Consider the following 27,666-nt stretch of genomic DNA (forward strand, 5'->3'; position numbering starts at 1 on the left):
TTATGTTGATTCTCGAACTGTCGAAATTCTTTCGCCACATAATCCGGTTCCCCACTTTCTTCGTCGTAGTCGTCAACCTCGTCGTCATTTGTCTCGTTTTGCTCATTTAGCTCATGACATGACATGACATTGGCAGGTCTGTAACTTACGTTATTGAAATCATAAACATACATAATTAGGAAAGTAAAATATAACAAGCAATTAAATAAACAAAGTCAAAATAGGAGGCTTTAATTTAAATTAAAAATGCAAACTTGGTTTATGGTACAGGGCCATGTCTCCCTTTTTAAACATCACGACAAAATTCAAAATTCGAGCAATTAAGAAAAATGCAGAAATGGTGGGTCTCGGGCCTCTTCTGAACGACCATTGATTTTGATATGCATAAAATTAACTCCTTTCTACCAAAGAGTTCGAGACATCAGGATTGGCGTGGAAGTCCAATTTTGCAGCATCTCCCCTGGTTCAGCATCACAAATGTCAGTTGGCTCAGCCTCCTCCTCGATGATGGAATTGATCTCTTTGAAAAGGCCACAGATTCCTTCCCCACAGTCTTCAGGCTCAGCATACTCTCGGACTGGAAAGGACTGATACAGATGCGGGATCGGTTTAGCCAACCCTTGATCCTTTTTCCTCTTCATCTTCACATCATCATCTATGGGGATGTACCCCAAACCATACTTTGATCCAGTAGCAAGGACCGGAACTGGCTCGATCATCCCCTGGGAATTTCTTCCCAATCCGAAACCTGGTTCGAATCTGCTTTGCAGCATTACCGTGGCGATCATTCTGTACACGGCTAGCATGGGAGTCTGCGGGGCCAAGTCCTCATCGGTGGCATTTACAAACTCCACCGTGTAAAAAGCCAAACTTTGTGGCGTCTCGTCCAAGACCGGCACCTGCTTGCCTGAGTGGCTCCTTTCACCAAGAATAACTAACTCTTCATTTTTCCACACCATTTTCATCATTTGGTGGAGAGTGGAGGGGACGGCTCCATCCATGTGAATGAATGGCCTTCCCAAAAGAAGGTTATAGCTGGTGTCAATATCCAATACTTGGAACTTTGCCTCGAACTCCGCAGGGCCCATCTGGATGGTCAAGTTTACCGCTCCTAATGTGTCTCTCTGCACACCATCAAACGCTTTTACGTTAACCTGGTTCTGCTCCAACTTTCCAAGGTCAAACCTCAACTGCTTCAATGTGGACAAGGGGCATATGTTCAAACCAGATCCATCATCTACCAAGACACGGTTGACGACCTTTCCGCAGCATATCACAGTGACGTGTAGAGCTTTGTTATGGGATCTCCCTTCGGCCGGTAATTCATCATCGCAGAAGTTGATGCGGTGTCCCCGAATGACTTGGTGAATCATGGCAGCTACGTTGTCACTGCTTGTACCTGAGGGCACATATGTGTCATCCAGGGCTTTCATCAAAGCCTGTCTGTAGGACCAGGAGCTCATCAGTAGGGCCCACACAGAAATCTAGGCTGGAGTCTTCTCCAAGTGCTTGACGATGGAGTAATCTTTAGGCTACATTCTCCTCCAGAACTCCTCGGCTTCTGCTTCACTTATCGGTCTTGGCATGATCTTTCTTTCGTACTCCGAGAGCAAGCTCGTCAGGAGTGTAACATCTGCCAGATCTAGTCATGCCTTGAGCCACGACCATTTCTATGACAAACTTGGGTTTGGCGAGAGTCTTTGAGGGCACCAAGGCAACAACCTTTGCAGGTGTCAGAATAACGAACTCTCCCTTTTCCCTGACACTCAAAGAAGCGACAACCTTTTCCAAGTCTTCCTGAACAACAGGAGTAATTCTCTTGGTTTCACGCTCATCTTCGTCAGTTTCTATCATGTTGATGTTCCCACCCCCATGATTTGGCAACGGATTGGTAGGCGCCGCAGGCTGAAAGGATACCAATTCCTGGTCGATCAAATCCTGGATCTTGTGCTTAAGATTGATACACTCTTCAGTATCATGTCCAACACTGTTGGAATGATAAGCACATCTCTGCTCCAGTCTGTCGAATCTGGAGTTGACATCCACGGGCTTGGGCCCCACAGGGTGGATGTATCCGGCCGTGGATAATCTTTCAAACAAGTTGGTTCTGCTTTCAGCCAACGCGGTGAAGCTTCTGGAGGGCTTCTTCTCAAACCTGGGGCGAGGGGGATCATACCCGCTCTGCTAAAGGGGAGGGACTTGTTGATAACTGCGGGCATTTGGGCGTGGAGCTTGGGTTCTGGGGTAGGGATTTGTTTGGTAGTTTGGCATTGGAGCTTTGTAATTTGGGAGGGGGATTTGATATGCTGGAGTTTGTATTTGATATGCGGGGGAAGGTGCTCGACAACTTGGCTGTACATTAGCGCAGCTGGGAGCGACATTCTGGTAAGGGGGAGGAACCTGATAAGCTTGGGGGTAATTTGGATATACGGAGGGAAAATTTTGGGGAATTGGGGGTGGATTATGATACGACAAAATATGGGCATCTGGATAAGTGGGGGAAACATTGTAGTTGTTGGAGGGATGGGATTGTGGGCGATATGATTGGTGAGACTTTGGTGGAGGCTTGGAGCGGTCTTGGGGACGTGAGGAGTTTCTAGGGACTTTTCTTCCCCCGTATGAAATAGTGGCAACCTAATCTCTCTTCTTCCTCACAAGTCCGGAAGATCCAGGCGACGCGGACACTCGGGTTATCTTCCCTGACTTTAGGCCATCTTCGATAGTCTCACCCACTTTGACTATCTCGGCAAACTTGGCGCCGATTAACAAGATGATTCTATCGTAGTACTCGGGCTCCTGCACCCGTACGAACACCTCTACAATCTCTTTTTCGGTCATTGGAGGCCTCACCCTCACTGCCTCTTTCCTCCACCTGTATGCAAATTCCCGATAGCACTCTGTGGATTTCTGCTTCATCTTCTCCAAGGAGTACCGATCAGGGACTATCTCGATGTTGTACGCAAATCTGTCAATGAAATCTTTAGCCAGTGCGCTCCAACTGGGCCATTGTCGAGTTTCGTGCGACGTGAACCATTCCAGGGCCTCACCGCACAAACTCCGGCTGAACAACCTCATCAGCAAAGGTTCATCTTTTCCAACTCCCACGAGTTGGTTGCAGTATGCTCTTAAGTGCGCCATGGGGTTGCCCACCCCTCCGAAGGTATCAAACTTCAAAATCTTGAACCCTTCAGGCAGGTTCAAGTTGGGGTAGATGCATAGTTCTGCGTAGCTTAACCCGGCGACGTCTGGAATGCATTGCAATTCTTTCATTGCCCTCTTGATCTCTTCCTTAATGTCGAGCTTCACCTCTTCCCTCGCCCTCCACTCTTTCTCCTGTTCCTCGTAAAGGTCCAACTCGGAACCATGCACCTCATGCTCGGCTGGGATGGGGACTTGAAAGGTGGTTTTTTTGGGGAGGGGTGGGGCTATGGAAGGGCTCGGGACATTCTGTGCAATTTGATAGTTTTGTGGATAATTTTGGGGATTGGTATTTTTTTTCAAGGGGGGATGTGGTGTCTGAGGGTTGAAAGCGGTTGGATTTTGGTTCTGATTTTAGGGTGGTGGGGCTGTTTGAGCGTTCTGGGGGTGTGGTGGCATTTGTGGGGGGTTGTTTGGAAGTGGTGAGGGGGTTTGATAGGAGACTGACGCGTATTGGGGGTTTTGGGTTGTCATATCTACCCTAGACGGGTTGTGCACGGGCATCGATGGATGGTTTTGAGTAGGATCCAAGTGGGACGAGGGGAAGTATGTAGGAGGTCTCGCGTCGAGAAAGTTGGGGCCAAACCCTGGTGGAGGCGTATCTTGACTTCGCTGCATCTCTACCCTCATATCCACTATCTGTTGCATTAGCTGCGCAATTAGCTCATTCTGCTCTGCCACGGTGGGCTGAGCCACTACAACATCTGTGAGGCTGACTTCCTCATTGTTGTCTCCCATGGCTGTATTTGCATTTGGTCCGGGGAAGGAATCTACGGGACCTTTTGATCTGGTGAAGTAGGGGTGATCTGCCAGCTTTTATCAACACAGATCAGTTAAAGGTACCTGAGAGGTGAAACAACTCTAAGGCAAATTTGTTAGTGCATATTCAGAGTACAAAATACATGATATCGCACAAAAAACAGATAAACACACAAGTCGCTTTGTTTGAGGATATCTTAACCCACGAATGAGGACAGAAATATATTTTGAACAAACAAGAATTTGTTTGTTTAGCGCTATCTCGGGAAGGCTGAATCACGTTGAGCTATGGTCTTCTTGCAGCCATTTTTCGATGCCCGTTGATCTTATCTTCGTATCTCCGAAACATGGTGGAGAATGAAAATTTTCAGCTATAGGGGCTGGGCCGGGAAAGGCTGCCTACGTATCTCACAAGGAGAATTCAGGCCCAATGTAGTTCAAGTAGGATGAAATATTTTCATTCATTTTTTCATTGCGGTTACAAGGGAATTGAAAAACAACATTGAAATTCCTAGAAGAAAACATTTTGGTGATTTCTCATCTTGTGGCTGCGTCATTCCTTTCCTTTCAAACAGCCGGGAATGGAGGCTTGTAGACGATTTCCTCCTCATCGACTTCCTCAATTACTTCACGGTCGGGGCCACTGTTATCTGCTCCCTGGTCACGGGCGAGATATTTTCCGCCCTTTAAGTTGCTATGGGTCGTCAACTCCTCATCGAGTGCAGCACTTCTGGCCAACAATACAGCGGTCTCAATATCTATCTTCGCTTCTCTCGCCTTTACTTCGTGCACCTCTAAACAAAGCATGTTTAACCTTCTTCTTAGGCTTTCAGTTTCCATCTCAACCTCCTTCTTTCTTTTTATCTGCGACGCCAGATCTTCATCCAAGGTCGTGATCGCAGCTTTGTAGATTGCCTTGGTCATGTCTACCTTAAGTCCTTCCTCTTTAATCTTCTGAATTTCTCGAGTGAATCGCTTGATTTTTCTTTGCAATTCCTCCTCAGTGAGCTCTGTCTGGACGTTCTTGCCTTTGTACATAGCGGTGATTCACCTTCTTGAGACGATAGAGCGGTATTCAGGATTTGTGGTATGGGAGATGGATTTTTGTGTGAGAAACTTGAGACTTGGGAACTTTGGTCGGACATTTGTAATAGTGGCTTCTGTATACTTTTTTGGAATTTTTGCTAGGACTGGGTTTACGATATCCTCATTCAAAGCAACGTAACACATAAGCATTTAAATATATTATATCGTCCTAATCATGCACAGGGACCCTTTTGTGCCAAGGGTAGGCCTAGCGCATTCGAATGATGTACTTGTGAATTTAAACCAAATAAATGATTCCCCCCAAAATAATATTTAATAATGAGTAAAATGTTCGCAAAGGGAAATATATAAACCCACGCAGGGTCTATTTAGAAAATGCGACAAAATCAGGCCCACGCAGGGGCTAAAGTAGTGTAAATACAAACAAAGAAAAACCTGCTCAGGGATGATGTCCACTATGCTGCTCCGGATGGTCCTACTCCGTCGTCGTCTTTCTGGATTTGGTGCTGTTGGAACATGTACCTCAGCATCAACAAAAAACCTTCACCCAGATGCCCTTTGTCTTCCAGACTCTTGTATCGCATCCTCTCAATCTTCTGCTGGATCCAGCTGTCAAACTCATCATATCCCTGCCTCAGTCTCTCGATTTCTCGAGTTGCCCTCTCGACTGCGTCTTGATTCTCTACGAACTAGGCGTAGACCTCATTAGCCTCTTCCTTTAACTCTCACAATTCGGCCACTACTTTGGCCTCCTTGTCTGTCACACTACGAAAGCTACGCGGGATCTGAAAGGAGATATTTTGTATATCCCTCTTCAACCATGCTTTGTAACCTTTATCATATCCAGCATTGAATCGGCCAGGGGCGATAGTGTCTTTGCCCATGCGCTTGGCGTTCTTCTATTCTCTGAGCATCTCTGTAGCGTCTTCCACTCTGTCGTCCCCAATGACGTACACATAAGCGCCATAATACGCTTCTCTGGGCACAGTCTGTTTTCTTCCGAACTGTCGCAAGACTCGAAATGACGCATAAGGGCGAATTCTTCGAATGCCGAGTAGAGGGAGCATGAAACATCTACGACTCTCTACGATAACTTTCTTGGATATGAAGCAGTCGAGCATCCATTAGAGGTCCTATTCTCTCAACTCGGAGAAAATTTGGGCCCATCTCCCTCTCATTCTCTGATTGTTCATGTTGGCCCAGAATAGCAAGTCATTTAGGTCCTTGAGGATGTTCTTGTTGTCGAGAGTGTGCAATTCTCGAGTTCCAGCACCCTTCGCCAAGTGGCTGAGAATCCACCATTGGAGGAGCAGATTACACCCCTGGAAGTACCGATGTCCTTTTTTGCACTTACCCAAAGCGCGATATATGTCCGAAAATATGACCGGGGCTACGGAGTAGTACTTTGTCGTTCCTTGATTCTCGTATCCCTTGAACACCGTATGGACGAGTGTTATGACTCTGGTGTTGATGCTCAGGCTCGGGCCGTGCGGGAAGACCATTGTTCCCAACAAGGCTACAACAAACGCCAACGGGCGGAGCTCGTTCCACTCCCTATAGGAAATCTTAAACTCCCGATTGTACGCGGTGTAGAAACTCGCATGTTCGAATCTGACGTAGAGATCTCTAAACATCACGTGGGAGTCTTGACACCAATAGGTGAAGTCTTTCCTTAGTCCCAACCAATCTGCGATGTTCTCTACGGAAGGTTTGTTGGGGATAAACACCTCCTCTTGTTTTCGGGATCTTCTTTCTAGACCCGTGCCCACGGTGTCTATGCAATCCCTTATCTCTTATAATGTAGGGGTAATTTCGGCCTATCCGAAATGGAAGACCATCCTTTGGCTGTCCCAGTACCCCGTAAGAACCTCATTCAACTCTTGACAACCGTCCATGTGGATTAGTTCGGTTAAGGCCCTACGTACTTGTTGAGGGTCCGCCTATGATCTCTATCTAAGTCGTTGTGCCACATTGTAAGTTGGGGTGGCGCTGAGACAACCATGTTGAATTTCGGTAAACGATCCATCTGAAAAATAGAAACCTGTTAGATTTTCCCATACCCCCAAGTTGCTTTTTCACACATACATTTTGAATGTCACATAATATGATGCGTCATGAGGTCGAGGACCTTAGACGCAATTTTGGCGGTTTTTTACTAAAATGGACTTAATACGCCTTGGGTATTAAGTCGTCCTAGGCTGATGCCTAATTTTGGTTTTGGTTTCGCTCTATCTTAGGCTTTCTAGAGTTGTTTTGGAATAGACGGTTACCCGAGTCGGACAAACATCGGGGTGGAGCTATCAAATAACGCCTGATGATAGCATTTCGACTATTTATTCGATACTCCAAAATGGGTTCTTGGGGTATTTTTGAGAGAAGTCGCGGTAAGCCGCGTAACTTCCATTTCCTAATGCAACTAGTTGCCGTTTGGCGGAAGTTATGGCATGAAAATGCAGTTTCTAGAAAATTAAAACTTAAACAAATAAAAGTTAATACAAATAGTCAAATAGAGTTAGTCTTTAAGGTTAGAATCCTCCAAACTCACCAGTGGAGTCGCCATTTCTGTTTTATTGAAAAAAATATTTTGAAAGGAGTTCGTTTTTATTTTTGACTTTTAGGAGTCGCCACTTAATTTTTAAAGAAAATTAAGAAAATTCATTTCCAAAACAACTTAAACAGGAAAATTGTTTGAAAATACTTTAAAGGGTTCGGGATTCCTATTAGCGTCTTAGGAAGGTTTCGAAAAAGCACCTAAGACGCTCCACAAACTTACGGTTTTCCAGCGATTAACTATTTGACTATTTATTTTTAACCTTTGCGAATCTTTTGTTATTTTGAAATTATTAAAATATTACCTCAGGCAAATTTCAAGTTTTGAAATATGTATTGTTTATCTTTCCAATTTGCGAATCTATTTCGAAGTTAAATTTATTAGAGTTTTTATCTAAACAAGCTTTACGAATTTGAAACGTTTATTTGTTTTTAAGATTTAATTTTAGTTTTTAAATTTTGATAGAACAGAAAGGTGTTTCGACGGGGGGTTGGAGTTATTCTAATCCTAGACTAAAAGTCATTCAAAGAAAAAATATAAACAAGTAGTAAAGAGAAATAGAGAGAGAGAGAGAGAGAGAGATTTGGGTCCAAATTCGGGTTCTGTTCGCCTTGACCAAATTTTGGACCCACCTGCTTTTGGGTTTTGACCCATTTTTGTACCTGTCCTAATCTAAACATACAAAATAAAAATACGAGAAAGTAAATTAACGAGGGCTTATGCCCATTACAAAAATACAAAATAACGATAAAGAAAGGGTCTTCTAGTCCATCTTCTTCAAGACTTCCTCAATTCCCCAATCCTTTTGCGTTGTCCTTTATTTCGCCTTTTCCCCTCTTTTTTTCGACTGGTTGACCCATTTGGAAACAAGTCATAGTGACTCTCTCGGAAACCATGAGATAAAGAATCCGTGAGGATTCACATGAGTTCACATGCAACAAGGCAAAATAAAAGAAACATGAATAAGTCTCGACTAGTATCACTAGAGGGCTACAACAACTGTTCAAGCTCAAATATTAGACTATGATAAAAAATTACTTTATTAATCTTGCTTTCAAAGTGAACATAAGTAACTAACCAAGATTTTGCATATAACAAATAATTGAACATAAAACATTTGGTGGCATGCTATCAAAATAAAAAAAAACATAGGTCATGGGTTTAACTAATACTTGATGAGCAAGTTTCTAGGATGATATGGTAGAAAACAATAGAGATGATTATAACAAGGCATGCTGGAACAGGAAACAATCAACAACTTTCCCTTAAAATCCATTAGTACTTAGGCGTGGAAGCTAATGACAAAGGCGTTCCAATAATCACGCAGAAAACATAGGAGCAGTCCCAATTCAGAGTGACGACCACATAACTCAATTTTAAAATCTCACCCGCATGTGACAAGGTCCTACCAAAATTCTACAACAAATGAACTCCAAAGGCTAACAAAATTCTCCGCAGATGCCATTCAAGTCCATGTGTATGTACACCTTATGACATACTACTATCCTATGATGAAGAACACATAAAAACCAAACATGTACATCACAGAGAAGTCGCAAACCACAATAGATATACTTTAAGCGTATTTCTTTGCTAAACATGAGGGAAAATGTATATGCAACCATGGACAACAAAAAAGCATCTTAAGCTCCAGCTAGTCTCATAGATCTCTTATGATATACATGGATGCTACTATAATTTGAGAAGTGAACCCAACAATAAATTAATACAAGACACTTTTACAATGCAACTTAACAATGTAGGGGATAGAAGCAAACAACAACAAAAGAACTCAAAAATGACAAATATGGAGCAACTAGCAGCATGTTCAAACTGTGAAGAAAGCTAAACCAACTATGAATTTTCCTTCGAGCATCTCAACACTTGGCCATAAACGAAACAAAAGACCATCAAGGTGATGAACAACACCACATTATCGAGCAATGGGTCTTTTAGAAACAAAAAAAAGTAAGACCAGTACACAGAGATAGATTGTAAAAACACCATGACGAAACAAGAGAAACAGAGAGTAGCACGAACAAACGAATGTAACGAAACAATCTACGATATGAGATATGGCTTGAACTCAAACAAAACTAACAAGTATAACTTTTACATTTACTGCGAACAAACCATACATACTCAACACTCGAACATTCAACATGCTTACCAAAAAATAAAAAAAAAGAAAAACGAAACAGAGGACTAGCATGCTGAATGAGCAACATCAAACATAACGGTTTCAACTATTGACTCGAGAGAAACTCCAAACACAATAGGGAATCATAACATCAGACGAACTTCGGAGAGGCAGGGGATAACATGAAAATAAGAAAACTCAGCGAAAATAGCCATAATACAACACCAAAAGCCTCCAAACAAAAGATATCATTTCGAAACAGAAGATAAACGAGAAAATGTACCTTTTTTCGAGCAGCGAACGGGGATGATACAAGCAAGTGTGGGCTGCTCTGTCACGCGAACACGAACGAACTTCCACCCTCAGACAAAAGAGAACGCGCTGAGACTGCTACGACGTTTCGACGGAACAACACAGTCGAACACTTGTTAATAAAACGGAGTGTTTCTCTCTAAAAATTTCGACTTCCTCCTTCTTTTCTTACGCAACAAAACGGAATAGTCAAAAGAATTCGGAAGTTTTTCCTAAACCAAGTGATGAATTTCTTTCTCCTAATCTCCAAACCCCAAAAATAAAATCCAACCCCAGAACAGACAGAACAAACAAAGTTTTTCGACAAGATTCCAAACTAAAAATTTTTTCGTCCGAAATTCCAAACGCAAGTTTTGCCTCTCTGAAATTTTTCGACAAAAATCTCTAAACCTTTTTCTGAATAGGGGTGGGGTTTATATAGAAGAACAATTAGGGTTTTGATTTTTTGGGTCCCTTCTGCCAATTTTTGGGCCTTTTCGAATTTGAAATTCGAAGTCCTCTCTGAATTTGAGGGAATATGCTGTCTTGATGCTCCGAATTCGTCCCATTCCAATGGAACAGTGACGAGGTGGACGACCCAGATCAAATGGGCGTCCTTGCGAGACAACGTGGCGCGATCTCTTGCTGTAAGGACGAAAGTCACGTCTAGCAAAGCTGCGATATCCAGCCTGCCTTGCTGCGAGGCGTACTGGCGAGGAGCTTGGGTGTACGCGTACTGACGAGGAGAGGAGAGCATACGGGTGAGGAGACGCGAGGAGAGGAGTAAGAGAGGGGAGGCTTTGCATGAGGGGGACGCGGGGGAAGGGGTCGCGTCTAGGGATGCTGGCGTTTCCATTTTTGGTGTGTTTACCTTTTTTTGTGTTTTCTGGGTGGGTGGGTGGGTGGGTGGGGTTTCTGTTCTGGAATGGCGTAGGGGAAGGGGGAAGAAGAAAGAGGGGAGAGGGCCGGGTCGGAGCGGGTATGGGCTGGGTTGAGGGGTTTTTATTGGGCTGCTGATGTGGGAATTGGTTTGAGGAGTATGGAATGGAATGGGTTGGGTTTTACAATTAGAGGGAGTTAGGCCTGGGTAAAGGGAATAATTGGGTTGGGTATTATAGAGTATTGGGCTGGATGTTGGGTAGTCCGGGAATTAGATGGGGCGGATTGAAGAAGTGGGCTGTTAAGTTGGAAAAAGGCAGAAACTTGGTTCTAAATAAGAAAAGAATTAGGAGGAAAAATAGTCCATCAATTAAAGTAAATGGATTTGGTACAAATTTTAACGAGCTTATTTGTTTAATAATATAATTATTTAAATCGTAAAAAAATGATTCAAAAGCATAATTATAATTTAAACTAAACTAGTTTAATAAAGCATTTAAAATGTATGTTTTTGAAGGTTTTGAATAATCATGAGATATACAAATTATATACATAATTATGTAAATATGTATAGTGCCTAAAAATTATGACAAAAGTATTCGAAGTAACATAAAATTCATGTATAATATTATTATATTCGTAAAGTTTATAAAACTGATTAATTTAAAATATTCGAAAAATTTAGGAAGCTCGATAATTAATTTATACCGACGCGGGTCAAAAATTGGGTGTCAACATATACCCCATCAGGAAGGTGTGTTCAAGACAAACCTTTGAACTTTATAAATGAAATGACTCTCAAAGGAACCTTCTCTGGAAACTACACACCTCGTTTGGATATTCCTTCTGTTGTTGAGAAATTCATGAATAAGGAACTTGAATTGGAGAAATTCATCACTCATACACTTCCCATACTATTAAATCGACAAGGCTTTTTGAATTAATGTTGAAGGGTGAAGGCCTTCGTTGCATCATCACCATGGAGGACTAAACTTACTGTCCTAGAAAAGGCGCTTCTAGCTAGTCGCTTTTGGTTGAGAAAAGACCATGAATTGGGTGGAACACTATGAGAAGGATCCGAAAGCTGCAATGGTTGGACTATTGAACATGATGTTTGAGGTAATTTGGTAAGGTCCCTTCTTAAGTCTTCTTTGTCAATGAGAAATTATGTTGGTGTTGTTCCGCCATACTACTCCGGGATACTGAATCTTTGAATGCTCGCCAGGACGTGTTTGAAAGTTCTATGTGTTATATAACCATTTCTATGATGAGGAATTATCCACAGCTTATGCACAAATTTATGTCTAATAAAGCAAAAATTCCCTATCTTCTTAAACTCATTGTTTATATGAACCTAAACCTCTATTCTCTTAAAAGACAAGATTAGGTGTATTTGTGAAACCTATTACGATCATGAACTATATATGGGATTACTAATGTGAAGTATCCTTTTAACTGGTAACTCAAAGCTGTATTCTTTTGCTTTTCCAGATTTTTAAATGTTTTGTCTTTCTGATGAACGAGGCATCTTTTAATCATAGTGAAAGGGAATCTCTAAGATCTTGTATAAAAGCTTTGAATTTCTGGGCTACTGAGATTTGGTGGGAGTTACAAGACTTCACCCTCAACATATTTAAAAGGATTATAGATGAGCTCATTATCAACGTATGATTGTTCCAGAAATGGGCATTAGTGCAATATGGAGAATTGTAGTATTTAAGATGGAGACTTTCATCAAATGCTCCCTCAGATGTCTGCCTACTCTTCCTTCAGGTGAATTTGTGGAACTTATTACGATTATGAACTATATAAGGAATTGCCAATATGAAATAATTTTTGAACAAGTAACTAAAAGCTATTTTCTTTTGCTTTGCAGGATTTTAAATCTTCCGTCCTTCTGGTTAAAGAGGCATTTATTTAGAATGGTGAGAAGGAATCTCTAGAATCTTGTGTAAAGCATTGAACTTCTGTGCTTCAAAGAGTCGTGGGGAGTTGCAGCTTGGTTCACTCATCTCCTGATAGTGCCTTGTATGTTTTCTTTTCGTTAATTGAGTATTTTTTTCATGGTCTAGGTTGTGTTCTTTTTTCAGAACATTGGCTAATCAGGAAAGCAACCCTTGTATCATCCACAGAGCTAGAAGCTTTGGGGTACTCATAAGTTATATGCAACGGAAGCAGCTTCCAGACTTGGTAAACTGATGATGGATGCCCTTATTTTGATGCATATGGAATTGAGAAGATCATATGGACCTGCAGAGTGGTTGCCCTCAATGGATCTCATGGGATAAGCTTGAACTAGGCAGTTGAAGGACATAGCTTGGTGGATCGCTATCATAAGGGTGACACTTCTTTAATTCATTTAATAAAAGGATCTATTTTTATCACAATTCTTGTGATTAATCAATTAGTGTGTTCTAAATTACGAGAACTACTCTACTACTTGCACTTATGTTTTAAAATGCTATTTTGTGCTTAACAGTAAATGTTCTAGGTGATAAAACATCAGAGAAATAACGTACTTTAAAAAACGAGGAACACATGATGTAGGGATGTAAAAAATTTTCCCACCAATACAAGCACATACCCTTTTAATCCTAAATTCGATCTACAAGTTTCGGTCTGTCACAGTCTTCAATGAGGATATGCTGCAAATGATTTGTCATCTGAGTAGAGTGGACATTACATTTCAACATGAAAATAGTATGTAATTTTGGTTAGAGTAGTATCTCCATTATACTTTTAGTGAGCCTAGTCTTCCAATGGCTCAAGTTTGGTTGGAAGATATTAGAGTTTTCTAGCTGGTATCTTGTCGGGGCGATCTGAATTTCTGAATATTTGTAGCTATGACTTGGCAAAAAGAACTGGAAGCCCCATGACATAATCTGAGCCTCTTGCTTTATTTCTCCATTAGCAAAACTAACAGGCCTCTTCTAGTCATTTTCCTTTCTTTTACTTTAGAAAACAAATAGAGCATTAACATCAGCAATAGCAGTAGTAGTTGGACCTCATTGTGAGTGATGCACTCTGTTCAAAAGCACCTCAAAGTTCCTTGCCACAATCACTAGGCCATCCCCATGAGAACTCAATTTAGAACATTTAATATGAGGAGGTAGAGCAAGACTCAAACTGATTTATTGCAAGATAGTCTGCATTGAATCTCCTTTTGTTTTTATTAAATCAAATAGAGAGCATATGAAGTATATATTTTTTATTTTATGACAGAATCTGGTAAATAATTTGAATAATGTTCAGTGATTTTCAGAGCTATTGCATCACTTTTAATGTAAAGTTATGTGTATCTCTCCATCCCCAATCTGCTCAAGCCTCTCCTGGCTAAGCCTCTCAAACTTAAATCTGCAATAAAAGAAGTTGATGTAGCACCTTAATTAATTGAACTGATGCATTTTTGTTAAATGTGCAATCTTTCTTGTTGCAGGATGGTGATGTTTGAATGAATATTCACTGCTTGTAAACTTGAAAATGTTGGATGATCTTCAATTATCGAGGCAAATTTCCATCGAAAGCTTGCATAATAATCTTGCACAGACTCCCTCCAAGGCTTAGCTCGAGTGGAAGAAGGTGGTGTCGCAGGTTTGAGCCCCACACCATGCAAAGTGAAGCCCGGAATTTAAGTGGAGAGGTGTAGAGGGCGGACCTATTATCCACTGAGTTTAGAAGGCTATGATTGGTGCAAAGAGTGGGTCACAGGCGGATTTCTCGGTTATAAAAAAGAAGAATCTTGCAGAAACTTTCAAGAACTCCAGAAGTTTTCATGACAGGGTGGGTATACTGTAGTTTGAAAAATTCATTTTGCTGTAGTTTTGCCAGTACTCAACATCTTTGTCTAGTAGTTTAGGTTATTGGATTTCTTCTTCTTCACACGCATCTGCATGTTTGCAGTGATAGCTCGCCAATAGGGATGGTACTATTTTCTTGAATGACGGGCTCTTGGAGATGAAGTGCATTCTCCAAATTCCTTAGCACCTCACCCGTAGTTGGAATGTGCACCAGATTTAGCTGAGTAATTCACTGCGTTTCTCCAATCTTGCTGAAGGAAGGTTGGGATCTATGATATGTTCCATCTATGTCTTTTCTTGCAAATTCATTGCCCAGTCAGCTAAGTTGACCTTCTCCCTCGGAAGAGATCGATCTCGGGAAGACCTAGCACAAAGAACTTCACATAAAATGGTCACCAATGGAGGAAGAAGAAGGATGGTGAAACTGTTTAAGAACTGTTAAAGACACTCACCAAAAGGTGAAGGTATGCTCTATTGTCCTTAATCTCACTTGCTCTTATCATGTATTGTCATTTTCAAAGAAAATTTTTTACCCTTTCTTGTAAATTACTATCTATTGGTTGAGTTGTCTATGTTTTACTGATTGCTATTTTAAAGATCTGTAGTAAAAAATTTGAGATAGCCTGGATGTTTTGTTTGTTTGATAATAGTCTTTTTTCTTGATTTCTTTCCTCAATTTTAAGAGTAAGTCAAGGATAGAGTTATCTGAAATATTCATTTTTTTGATAAAGAGTAAGTTGTTTACAGTTGTTTGAAACATTCATCTGTAGTTCGTTTCTTAATTTTCCTAAATTAAGATCAAAATAGAGAGGAAGAAGAATGCTACCCTTTAAATTTAAGAACATTTATTTTTATTGGGATTTGTGTGGAAGAAGACCAGCAGATATCCTAAAGTCTTTCTTCTGTTTCAACCCTAGTGGATTTTTATTTTGAAATAATCTCTCTTTATAATGTATTTTTGTAGCTTAACTTATTAGATGTTGAGGCAGTTCCCAATGTTAGTTGTATTCTGTTTTCAACTAAGAGAATATAGGAACTTCAACTAAGAAAAAATTAGGATAAGAAGAATTGCTTAAGTAAGGATGTTGCTACAAGGGCTCTACGAAGGAAGTGTTTGTATTAGGAGCATTTTCTATAGGATTCTTTTGTGTATTTGTTCAATTAGGCCTGGGGTCTTCCATTTCCAAATATTGTGGATCTGGCATTTGCATTTTCACATTGGTCTCAACCATACTCTAGTACCAGTCTTGCAACAGTATTAGAGTAGTGGTGCAAACAAATCGGTCCTTAACTTGCTAATCGTTCATGAATCTAGTTTTTTCAAGATCTAAAAATACACCAATATGGTGGAATGGTCAAATAAGTTGGCTTGCCTTCTCCGTTTGATGTCTCTTTTCTACCAGTGACATCCAAGGTATATGGGAAGGGCATTCATGTAGCATTTTTATCACTTAGGGAGAAACATGCATAGCTACAAAAGGCCTTATCTGATTATTCCATAAGAAATACTGAATCCTCTTTTAAAAGTCACTTTAGTTGTGCCTTCGCAATCCCAAAAAGAAGTCACTTCAAATAATCATGTTCATTGAAGGTGACTCACTTCCTATTCAAGGAATGAACCATCCATCAGAAGCTATACTAGTCAGTTTAATTTTGTTTTGTTGTGCTAGCTTGCTTGAATTCCTCTTTACTCGATTCTAATTAGATTTTCACTATTGAATCCTTTTTGTGTATATCTATCTATTGAGATGATTTACACATGTTGATGATAGGATGGATGTTCATTCCTTTATTTGAGATGTTTTTGAAAGTCTTGGAGCACCTTTGAATGTTGCTAAACCCACAAAAGATTCAAGTGTGGCTATTTTTTGACTAGGAGCTGTAGGCTTTATTGTGAGTATTCTTCACATTGCAAATAACCTTCTTGTTCTGTTTTGTTCTTTAATCCATATATATGTTAATCTTACTAATAATGATCTAATCTCTTTTGGTCAGGCTACAGAAGGAGCAAAAATTGCTAGCGCTTCAAGGATAATTTGTGTCGATTTAAATGCTAGCTGATTTCAGTAAGGTAATTAATTTGTGCCTTACACATTCTCGATCCATTATCTTATATATCACAACAACTAATTCATCCATTTTACTTTTATTTTACAGCTAAGAAATTTTGCGTGAAAAAGTTTGTGAACCCGAAGGATCAAAGTAAACCAGGTCAAGAGGCACTAATATCTGCTTCTCCTAATGGATCATTTTGCGAAAGAAGAAAAAGACAGGTGTGAGTCATAGTGGATCATCTTTTCTTGAATTTTGATTATTTTATTAGGTAACTTCTAAGATGACTGATTGCAAATTCGATCTAAGTGTGAAGTGTACTGGCCATATTGATGTATGTTTTCTATCATTAAATTTCCTTGATTGTATATTATTATTTATAAAATAATCTTAATGAACATTGCTTATAATTTTCAAGGGTGGGGAGTGGCTGTTCTTATTGGTATAAACCCCATCATGAAGCTGTATTCAAGACACACCATTGAACTTTCTAAATAAAAGGACTCTCAAAGGAACCTTCTCTGGAAACTACACACCTCGTTTGGATATTCCTTCTGTTGTTGAGAAATTAATGAGTAAGGAACTTGAATGTTATGCCTCGTATTTTTTATACGTAGTGCGCATCATGATCCAGTAGACGTAACTCCGGGGAATGAGATTTTATTTTAAGTTACAAGTGATTAAAGAAATATTACGCAAGGATGTTAATTCCAAATGTGATATTAAGTATGATTTGGCTAATGTAAGTGCCATTAACTTTAAGTGAGGGATTAATTAGTGGATGATTAGGATTAATTTAATCCAGTGGGGCCCACCACTTATAATTAGTGGCTGATTAGGATTAATTTAATCCAGTGGGCCCCACCACTCAAGGCAAAAGTTAAAAAGGGATCAGATTGGGAGCTGGCCTTAGTGGACACGTGTAGAGGGGGGGGGGGCCTCCACTTCATATTATAAATGAGGTGGAGAAATCCACTCCACACTATATAAAGTGGGGAAATGCATTGCTGGATATCATCTTCTTCACTACTTGGCTTAGGCATCCATGGAAATTGAGAAACCAACCCTGCAACTCTTGGCCAGCAGCTCCAAATAATTTGGTTAGTCATCTCCTTGCTAGGTGTGTTAATTCTTTAGAATACCTTGTTAATTATCCATTAATATTAAGAAGGGGGCGTGACCAGTAGCTTAGGAAGTTTGTTTTAGTTATTGAATGTGCTAAGTATGAACGGAAACCATAATCGGATTATTAGTGGTGTCGTGTTGGTGCTGGGGCTGTTTTGATTAAAGCAAACTACGGGAAAATTCTGTTTTGGCATTATGTATATGTTAAATGTGATTATGAGTATATACTCCAAAGGATGAATACGATAAGGTAGATGTGTTGCGAATTATAATACGAGTTATGGCTCGGTGTGTCGTTCCTTCGCTGCTATGGTTGCCGAGACGGAACTGTTTTGGGGAGGGGGCTGTTTAATATGATTCGTTGGGTTATATGTTTTATTGGTATTGCTGTGGACAATTTGGGCTGTTGTCGGATTGGGACGAAGTAAGGAAAATAGGGGAAGTACTACCGGATTTTCATTAGATTATTAGCTTGCTTACAAGATAGTAAAGCGCGATGTTTATCTAATTGCGGCATGATTGTTTCTTGTTATAGAATAATAGCTTGAGCAGTAAATATTGGACGTGCGGATTGAATATACGGTATGTAACGCTGTCCCTTCTTTCTTTGTTTGGCATGACTTTTAAAAATAAGCGAATAACGGACAGGTTTGATACTTACCTCTAAAGCGTCTAGGTGACGTATATTCTTGCTTCCACAATTATTCCTCTATAAATCGGCTATGTCTAAGGCTATGATGATTTCTCATATCTATGGTAGTGCTTCTTAGAGTCATTGAGATTTTACGTTTCCATATCATATTAAAGGTTCATAATCTTGATAAAACATTAATCTTTGGTAATACTCCTTGCTGGTTCACGTTGATTGTTCTATTGAGTTATAAGGAATGATTTTAATTGTATATGGTTGCTCATAATGTTCTGGTCGTGCATAGAGTCATTTATCATATCACCGAGTCTCGGGCTGGGTAATGTTCGTGCGGAGTTCCTTGCATATGTCACCGAGTCCCTCACTAGAGGGCCGGGTATGTATATTATATATATGATTGGTGATGAGGATGGTTATGATGATGATGATGACGGAGATGATGTGATAATTATTTTGTCGAGCCCCTTACTAGGGAAGCTGGGCACCTTATATGTTAAATATATGCATGATTTTCACTTAAAAGGGTACATGTGTAGCGATATTCTATTTCGACTTTTCATATTGGTATCTTGTCATTTTTACCTTATACTTTACATACTTAGTACATTGTCTGTACTTGCCCCCTTTTCCTCGGGGGGCTGTGCTTCATGCCCGCAGGTGTAGACGCACAGTTCGGTGATCCTCCCGCCTAGGATATCTACTCTGCTGATTGGGAGAGCTCCACTATTCCGGAGCCCAGTCATTTTGGTACATAACTTTTGTGTAGTCTTTTGCTTGTCTATGGGTATGGCGGGGCCCTGTCCCGTCGTGTTTCACTACTGTACTCTTAGAGGTCTGTGGACATTATGTGGGTTGTATATATATGTTTTGGATAATGGTCTAGAACTGGTTTGTTTGGGATCTCCGCTTGTACAGGGGCAACCTTGTCGGCTGCGTACATCATTATGTATTGTGTAGTGGCAGGCTTGTTGACTTACGTATGTTATTATGCTTTGGATAGTGGCGGACTTGTCTGCTCGCGTATGTTATTACGGTTGAATGGTTATGACTCCTTATGAGACAGGTCCTCTTTATATATGACGTTAGGGTTGGCTTGATTTGATTAAATTCCATATTGTCTTAGTTTCAGTTGGTTATACTTAGCAGGTTTGTATGTGGGTGTCCAAAACGGGGACTAGTCATGGCCCATCGGGTTGGGTCGTGACAAAGAGTGGTATCAGAGCGGTTCTTCGTCGGAAGTGTCTACAGACGGTGTCTCGTAGAGTCTTGTTTTTCATTGTGTTGTGCACTACATCTATAAACAGGAAGCTACAGGACATTTAGGATGTCATCCTTTTTTCTTATTCTAGATCGTGCGATAGAGCTATATTAACAGGATAATCCGTCTCTAACGAATCCGTGTGTTTTCAGCTATGCCTCCAAAGAAAGCGATAGCCGCCCAGAAGGTCAAATCGGTAGCAGAAGGTACTAGTCAGACCCGGAGAGTTACTAGGGATTGTGCATAGTCTATGCGTGGTATTATGCTCCAGTTGGAGAGCTCTGCTACACCGCCACCGCCAGAGGAGCTTAGAGCAGCAGCAGCTCCAGTTCGGGGGACACCACCAGCCCCTGAGGCCCCAGCATCTGAACCACCATCTCCTCAGTCAGTGGCGGAGGATAGGGCCATAAGATATGTGGTTCAGTTGCTGAATAGATTAGTGGCAGTTCAGGCTCGCAGGCATGGACTAGGAGTTGATCATGCGAACAGATCTGATAGCCTAAGGGCCCGTGACTTCTTAAGTTGTAATCCTCCAGAGTTCTTTGGGTCAAGGCCCCAGGATGATCCGCAAGAGATTATACGTCAGATGCAGCGTACATTGAGGATAATCAAGGTTTGGAGACTGAGTCTGTTGAGTTGGCTACGTATCGTTTGCAGGATGTAGCTATTAATAGGTATGAGTCTTGGGAGTTATCTAGGGGAAAGGGGGCTCCTCTAGCGGTATGGGATAAATTTGTGGAGGCTTTCCAGGGCCACTTCCTGCCTCCAGAGATAAGCGAGCTAGAGTTGATAGATTCTTGCGTTTGAGGCAGAATGGCAGGATCGTTCGAGAGTATAGCCTCGAGTTTGATTCATTGGCTAGGCATGCACCTACTATTGTGGCTGATATGGCAGACAGGGTACATCGTTATGTGATGGGATTGGATCGTTATCTGATTGACGGTTGTATGGCAGTGACTCTTCAGCCAGGTATGGACATTGCTCGGGTGCAGGCATATGCACAAGGGGTAGAGGATCGGCACCGGGGACGTCATCTAGATAGAGATTATAATAGAGGCCAACATAAGAGGGCTAGATCAGCATGTTATCCTGACGAGTTTCGAAGCGGGCAGTCTCAGCAGCATGTTAGATTATCTTCCCAGCATGTTAGATTATCTTCCCAGCCAGCACAGAGTGCACCCCCACGTTTCTTGGGTAGGGTGTTCGATCGTATGAGATATTCGGAAGCTGGTCAGAGCTCTAGGGAGTTAGGGTCACAAATGGGCAGGTGTTTGAGCCAGTCGAGGCCACCTTTGCCTCGGTGTTCTCGCTGTGGTAGATCCCATCCTTGGGAATGTCGTTGGGCTACAGGTGCGTGTTTTTCTTGCGGCCGTCAGGGCCATACTATGAGGGAGTGTCACCTTAGAGGTAGTGCAGGTGGTATGGCACAGCCTACTGGGTCCGTTGCTGGTTCATCTTGTTCTGTGTCTATGCGCCCTACGGGGCAGGGTATTTAGGTGCCAGCAGGCCATGGTAGAGGACGTGGTGGAGCTTCCAATTCTAGCGGTCCCTCAAACCGTATATATGCTTTGACTAATAGGCAGGATCAGGATGCGTCACCTAATGTGATCACATGTATATTATCACTATTCTGCCAAAGTGTGTATGTATTGATAGACCCAGGTTCCACCTTATCATTTATATCTCCCTTTGTTGCTAGTAGGATCGGAATAGAGTCTAAGTTGATAGAACAATTTGAGGTAGCTATACCTTTACGAGATTATGTCATAGCTACGCGAGTATATAAGAATTGTTCAGTATTTATATATAGTCATTGTACCGTAGCAGATCTAATAGAGTTAAATGTGATTGAGTTTGATATTATCATGGGCATGGATTGGTTGGCTGCATTTTATGCTAATGTTGATTGCAGAGGAAAGATAGTTCGATTTCAATTTCTAGGGGAACCGATTATAGAGTGGAAGGGGAGTACAATATCGCCAAAAGGTAAGTTCATTTCATACCTCAAGGCCGGGAAGATGGTTAGAAAAGGCTATATTTACCATCTGATTCAGGTGCATGACATAAAGGTAGAGGCACCGAATCTTCAATCAGTCCCTGTAGATAATGAATTTCCTGATTTATTCCCCGAGAAACTTCCAGGCCTTCCTCGAGAACGAGAGATAGAGTTTACTATAGATGTAGTGCCAGATACCCAGCCTATATCTATATCTCCTTATAGAATGGCACCTGCTGAGTTGAAAGAATTGAAAGAGCAATTGAGAGATTTGCTAGAAAAGGGCTTCATCAGGCCTAGTACGTCACCTTGGGGAGCACCGGTACTGTTTGTGAGGAAGAAGGATGGGTCGCTACGGATGTGTATTGATTATAGGCAGCTGAACAAAGTAACAATAAAGAACAGGTATCCCCTCCCAAGGATTGACGATCTATTTGACCAGTTGCAGGGTGCAAAGTGTTTTTCAAAGATAGACTTGCGGTCAGGTTATCATCAGGTGCGGGTAAGGGAGGCAGATATTCCAACGACGGCATTCCGGACCTTATATGGGCATTATGAGTTTAGAGTGCTATCATTTGGGCTGACTAATGCTCCAGCGGTGTTTATGGATTTAATGAATTGAGTATTTAAAACATTCCTTGATATGTTTGTTATTGTATTTATAGACGATATTCTGGTCTATTCACGTTCAGAAGAGGAGCATGTAGACCATTTAAGGACGGTACTTAGGGTGCTTCAGCACCAGAAGTTGTATGCTAAATTTTCTAAGTGCGAGTTTTGGTTGACTTAGTGGCATTCTTGGGGCATATTATTGGAGCTGATGGTATTCGGGTAGACACGCAGAAGATTGAGGCGGTAAAGACTTGTCCCAGACCTACGACACCTACTGAGGTACGCAGCTTTCTGGGGTTAGCAGGATATTACAGGAGATTCGTAGAAAAGTTTGCCTCAATTTCAGTGCCTTTGACAAGGCTAACTCAAAAGGCAGCCAAGTTCCAGTTGACTGATGCTTGTGAGTCAAGCTTCCAGCTATTGAAAGACAAATTGGCTACAGCTCCAGTCCTAATTCTTCCGGAGGGACCAGAGGGCTATGTTATTTATTGTGATGCTTTGGGTGTTGGGCTAGGATGTGTATTGATGCAGAACGGCAAAGTTATAGCCTATGCCTTCCGACAACTTAGGAAGCATGAAAAGAACTATCCTACTCACGATCTGGAGCTAGCGGTCGTTGTTCATGCCTTGAAGATATGGAGACATTATTTAAATGGTGTCCATGTGGACATCTATACAGATTATAAGAGTCTCCAATATATCTTTAAACAGAAGGAGCTGAACTTACGACAGAGGCAGTGGTTAGAGTTGCTAAAGGATTATGATGTTGATTTTTTATATCATCCAGGGAAAGCGAATGTTGTAGCAGATGCTCTTAGCCGTAAGTCCATGGGTAGCTTGACAGATGTACAATCAGAAAGGAGGGACATGGTTTGGGAGATTCAGTGGCTATCCAACCTTGGAGTCCGTCTGGCTAATTCAGAAGATAGTGGAGTTTCTATTCGAGAGGTTGCTGAGTCCTCAATCATAAATGAGGTAAAGAGACACCAATACAAGGACCCTTTCTGGCACAGTATAGAGATGCAACTCTTCAAAAGGAAAAGACCCCATTTAAGGTTACACCTGACGAAGTGTTACGATATGACGACAGATTGTGTGTACCCGATACTGCGGGGCTACGACAGTAGGTTATAGGAGAGGCACACTCTGCCCGTTATTCTATACACCCAGGGTCAACGAAAATGTATCATGACCTTAGATGCTTATATTGGTGGGATGGCATGAAAAAGGACATAGCGGAGTTTGTTGCTCAGTGCCCGAATTGTCAACAAGTCAAGATCGAACATCAAAAGCCTGGTGGATTATTACAGGAGATAGAGATCCCGACTTGGAAATGGAAGATGATTAATATGGACTTCATTACAGGCTTACCTCACACTCAACGGAAGTATGACTCGATATGGGTTATTGTAGATAGGCTGTCAAGATCGGCCCATTTTATTCCAGTGAGGACTACTTATTCGGCTTAAGATTATGCGAGGTTATATGTCAGGGAGATAGTGAGACTTCATGGGGTTCCCACGTCCATTATATCAGACAGAGGAGCTCAATTTACAGCATACTTTTGGAGATTGTTTCAGAAGGGATTGGGGACACAGGTGAACCTTAGCACTGCATTTCACCCTCAGACTGATGGGCAGGCTGAGCATACTATTCAAACATTAGAAGATATGTTGCGGGCCTATATTATTGACTTCAAAGGTAGCTGGGATGACCACTTGCCACTTATTGAGTTTTCCTATAATAATAGCTACCATTCTAGTATCCAGATGGCACCATACGAGGCCTTATATGGGAGGAAGTGCAGATCACCTATTGGTTGGTTTGATGTTGGCGAGACTAACTTAATAGGCCCGGATGTGATTTAGCAAGATGTTGACAAGGTGAAGCTTATTCAAGAAATATTATTAGCAGCCCAGAGTCGACAGAAGTCATATGCAGATAATCGGCGTTGAGATTTGGAGTTTCAGATTGGTGACTGGGTATTCCTGAAGGTATCACCCATGAGGGGTGTGATGAGATTCGGCAGGAAGGGGAAGCTCAGTCCGAGATACATTGGGCCTTATCAGATTGTTCGTAGGAGATGCAAGGTTGCCTATGAGTTGGATCTACCATCTGATTAGGAGCCGGTACATCCATTCTTCCATGTATCGGTGCTACGTAAATGTATTGGTGATCCTTCTAGAGTATTACCCGTAGATGATGTTCAGGTAACAGAGGAGTTGTCATATGAGGAGAAACCCGTAGCTATACTTGATCGCCAGGTTAGAAGGTTACGTACTAAGGATGTGGCTTCTGTCAAAGTGTTGTGGAAAAATAATAATAGGGAGGAGATGACTTGGGAAGCGGAAGACGAAATGAAGAATAAGTATCCTTACTTGTTCTCCGTACCTGCAGGTAATTCGATTCCTAGCTTGACTATATTGATTGATAAATGAGATTATGTAGTAAGTGTGACTCTGTGAGGCATCTATAAGGTACGAAATGCAGGTTGATAGGTATAACTGTTAGAGTGACCTCACTGGAATTTGTTTTTGTAAGACGCTAACTTAACATTCGAGGACGAATGTTCCTAAGGGGGGAAGGATGTTATGCCTCGTATTTTTTATACGTAGTGAGCATCATGATCCAGTAGACGTAAGTCCGGGGAATGAGATTTTATTTTAAGTTACAAGTGATTAAAGAAATATTAGGCAAGGATGTTAATTCCAAATGTGATATTAAGTATGATTTGGCTAATGTAAGTGCCATTAACTTTAAGTGAGGGACTAATTAGTGGATGATTAGGATTAATTTAATCCAGTGGGCCCCACCACTTATAATTAGTGGCTGATTAAGATTAATTTAATCCAGTGGGCCCCACTACTCAAGGCAAAAGTTAAAAAGGGATCAGATTGGGAGCTGGCCTTAGTGGACACGTGTAGAGGGGGGCTGCCTCCACTTCATATTATAAATGAGGTGGAGAAATCCACTCCATACTAAATAAAGTGGGGAAATGCATTGCTGTATATCATCTTCTTCACCACTTTGCTTAGGCAGCCATGGAAATGGAGAAACCAAATCTGCAACTCTTGGCCAGCAGCTGCAAATAATTTGGTTAGTAATCTCCTTGCTTGGTATGTTAATTCTTTAGAATACCTTGTTAATTATCCATTAATATTAAGAAGGGGGCGTGACCAGTAGCTTAGGAAGTTTTTTTAGTTATTGAATGTGCTAAGTATGAACGGAAACCATAATCGGATTATTAGTGGTGTCGTGTTGGTGCTTGGGTTGTTTTGATTAAAGTAAGCTGCGGGAAAATTCTGTTTTGGCGTTATGTATATGTTAAATGTGATTATGAGTATATACTCCAAAGAATGAATACGATAAGGTAGATGTGTTGTGAATTATAATACGAGTTATGGCTCGGTGTGTCGTTCCTTCGCTGCTATGGTTGCTGAGATGGAACTGTTCTGGGGAGGGGGCTGTTTAATATGATTCGTTGGGTTATATGTGTTATTGGTATTACTGTGGATAATTTGGGTTGTGTCGGATTGGGATGAAGTAAGGAAAATAGGGGAAGTGCTGCCAGATTTTCGTTAGATTATTAGCTTGCTTACAAGATAGTAAAGCGCGACGTTTATCTAATTGCGGCACGATTGTTGCTTGTTATAGATTAATAGCTTGAGCAGTAAATATTGGACGTGCGGATCGACTATACGGTATGTAATGCTGTCCGTTCTTTCTTTGTTTGGCTTGACTTTTAAAAATAAGCGAATAACAGACAAGTTTGATACTTACCTCTAGAGCGTGTAGGTGACGTATATTCTTGCTTCCACAATTATTCCTCTATATATCGTCTATGTCTAAGTCTATGATGATTTCTCATATCTATGGTAGTGCTTCTTAGAGTCATTGAGATTTTACGTTTCCATATCGTATTAAAGGTTCATAATCTTGATGAAACGTTAATCTTTGGTAATACTCCTTGCTGGTTCACATTGATTGTTCTATTGAGTTATAAGGAATGATTTTAATTGCATATGGTTGCTCATAATGTTCTGCTTGTGCATAGAGTCATTTATCATTTCACCGAGTCCCGAGCCGGGTAATGTTCGTGCGGAGTTTCTTGTATATGTCACCGAGTCCCTCACTAGAGGGCCGGGTATGTATATTATATATATGATTGGTGATGAGGATGGTTATGATGATGATGATGGAGATGATGTGATAATTATTTTCTCGAGCCCCTTACTAGGGAAGTTGGGCACCTTATATGTTAAAGATATGCATGATTTTCACTTAAAAGGGTACATGTGTAGCGATATTTTGTTTCGACTTGCCATATTGGTATCTTGTTATCTTTACCTTATGCTTTACATACTCAGTACATTGTCTGTACTGACCCCCCCTTTCCTCGGGGGGCTGCGTTTTATGCCCGCAGGTGTAGACGCACAGTTCGGTGATCCTCCCGCCTAGGATATCTACTCTGCTGATTGGGAGAGCTCCACTGTTCCGTAGCCCAGTCATTTTGGTACATAACTTTTGTGTAGTCTTTTGCTCGTCTATGGGTATGGCGGGGCCCTGTCCTGTCGAGTTTCACTACTGTACTTTTAGAGGTCTGTGGACATTATGTGGGTTGTATATATATGTTTTGGATAATGGTCTGGACATGGTTTGTTTGGGATGTTCGCTTGTACAGGGGCAGCCTTGTCGGCTGCGTACATCATTGTGTATTGTGTAGTGGCAGCCTTGTCGGCTTACGTATGTTATTATGCTTTGGATTGTGGCGGCCTTGTCGGCTCGCGTATGTTGTTATGGTTGATTGGTTATGACTCCTTATGAGACAAGTCCTCTTTATATATGACGTTGGGGTTGGCTTGATTTGATTAAATTCCATATTGTCTTAGTTTCAGTTTGTTATACTTAGCAGGTTTGTATGTGGGTGTCCAAAATGGGCACTAGTCACGGCCCATCGGGTTGGGTCGTGAAAATGAATTGGAGAAATTCATCACTCATACACTTCCCATACTATTAAATTGACAATGCTTTTTAATTAATGTTGAAGGGAGAAGGCCTTCGTGGCATCATTACCGTGGAGGACTAAACTTACTGTCCTAGAAAAGACCTTCGAGCTAGTCGCTTTTGTTTGAAAAAAGACCATGAATTGGGTGGAACACTATGAGAAGGATCCGAAAGCTGCAATGGCTGGACTATTGAACATGATGTTTGAGGTAATTTGGTAAGGTCCCTTCTTAAGTGTTCTTTGTCAATGAGAAATTATGTTGGTGTTGTTCCGCCATACTACTCTGGGATACTGAATTCTTTGAATG

The 27,666-nt window shown here is 41.3% G+C and overlaps 2 pseudogenes; both read left to right on the top strand.

The window, feature by feature from the left end:
• LOC112942210 (alcohol dehydrogenase 3-like) overlaps positions 1 to 13,070 on the top strand; it is a 28,083-nt pseudogene extending 15,013 nt beyond the window's left edge.
• LOC101256214 (alcohol dehydrogenase 3-like) lies at positions 11,913 to 27,620 on the top strand (annotated as a pseudogene).
• The last annotated feature ends 46 nt before the right edge of the window (positions 27,621 to 27,666 follow it).

The sequence above is a fragment of the Solanum lycopersicum genome, chromosome 9 (genome assembly GCF_036512215.1).
Source record: "Solanum lycopersicum chromosome 9, SLM_r2.1".
Taxonomy (NCBI): domain Eukaryota; kingdom Viridiplantae; phylum Streptophyta; class Magnoliopsida; order Solanales; family Solanaceae; genus Solanum; species Solanum lycopersicum.